Source organism: Tachypleus tridentatus, chromosome 10 (assembly GCF_004210375.1).
Source record: "Tachypleus tridentatus isolate NWPU-2018 chromosome 10, ASM421037v1, whole genome shotgun sequence".
Lineage (NCBI taxonomy): Eukaryota > Metazoa > Arthropoda > Merostomata > Xiphosura > Limulidae > Tachypleus > Tachypleus tridentatus.
This window is the reverse complement of record NC_134834.1, coordinates 189405436-189407324: the sequence shown is the minus strand read 5'-3', so window position 1 is coordinate 189407324 and position 1889 is coordinate 189405436.

Below are 1889 nucleotides of genomic sequence, written 5' to 3'. Positions count from 1 at the left end.
TTAGTAACTATTTATAAGCTGTAAAAAATCTTTACTACAAAAGTTGTGACATGCTTTAAGATATGATGAGGAAAACACATCAACTAAAATGAAACAGTTACTTTATAAATACATATTCAGAAACTACCGAAAATTCCAGTGCAAAACACAAAGTAGTTACAAATAACATAAGATTAACATTACATTTGAGAAGGTAAGGAAACTTAAAATGAAATTATTTCAATTCTTGCATTCAACATGTGCTATCTATCCATGTATCATAACTTCATAAAGTACACTAAAATCTGTATAAATTGATTTTACAAAATAGATTCTTTAGCATTAAATGACAACAATAATTTAAGGTTACAGTGACAGTTATCACTTGCCTTTTCTCCCCTACAACGTCAAATTCCACAGTTTCTCCATCACCTACACTTTGTAGGATTTTTTTGGGTTGTTCTTAACAATGGCAGTCTAAAAAATTAAAATCCACAAAACTTTATATTTATTACAGTAAGAAAGTGATTTTCTAATGAGAAAAATTACAATACTGTTAGTAAAATGTTTCATTTTATTCTTAAAATCAATGCTCTAAATAGCCAATATGCAAAACATTTAAATCTGAACACCTGAAACAAGTTACAGTGTTACAAATTTCTTTCAATATACATAGCTAGTAAGTTGAAATAAAACTTATTTCTGTTCCAGTTAAAGGAATACATCTTAACCCTCATTTGAATAAAATAAGCTTACACTGTATACACAGTAGATTTTAATAAAATGCAAAAGTTACAACATTACTTTTAAGTCAAGTTTACATGCTGTAACATGAAATATGTTCCACTGCTTCAAACATTCTCTTCATAAAAAATATACATTAGAGGCATGCAATCAAAAGCCACAGGAAATTTTAACAAGTAGCAAATTTGTCTTTCTTTATGCAAAAGTGTTGTTACAATAATAAAACTAATGTTATCCAACTAGATTGGTAATTACCTTAGTACTTATTGGTTTTAAAGTTTGTAAAGTTATAAAAATTAATAAAAGTATATATTTTGACTGCCTGAATAATACCTATATAAATAAAAAATTATCCAACAATTCTTTACACACAAACTAATGTCAGAGTTACTATGACAAAAGTTACCTTTCATCTTGCTGAATGTTGCTTACTGATGACATACATATAAAAAATAATTTTGTTTTGATGAATATAAATATATCCTGCTACCCTTGGACCAGAAATAAAACAATGTAAATTGTAAAACAACAAACACAAAAGAAAAGAAAGTATTGTTAAAGTCACACTTCAATTACGTTAATGAAGCAAGGAAAGTTTAAACTAGATCCAATCATCTTTAAATAATATAAAACTAATAATGCAGTGCAACGTCCATCAAAATATATACCACGAGTAAATCCAGTTTTGAGGAAGAAAATATTTGAAAAATAACTGCTACAATTAGTGCACTTTGTTACAAGTTATAAATTTCATAATAATATACTATAAAGTAAGTTCAGAGATCCAATATAGAATTATAACATAATAATTATAATTACGAATTACAAAAAACTTTGGTTTTAATTCAATCCTAGAGAAACAGTATTTATTCAATATTATTGTAGATATATTTGCAAAATATTACCCAAGCTTTCTGTACACTTCTACACAGCTTTTCAACAATATTTATCACAATTGAGACAAACAATGCACATATACTAAAAAATCAATGCCTATACTCGATTTAATTAAAAGTTGTTGAAAAATATAAATGACATATTGATTAAAATAAAAACATTTCATACATAAATATCTGCAATGCAAATAACTTGGCAGTCTTTATCTTTGCATGTATACAAAGAACCTAAACTTAAAGTCATTAAATAGTGTTCACAATTGTGTAATT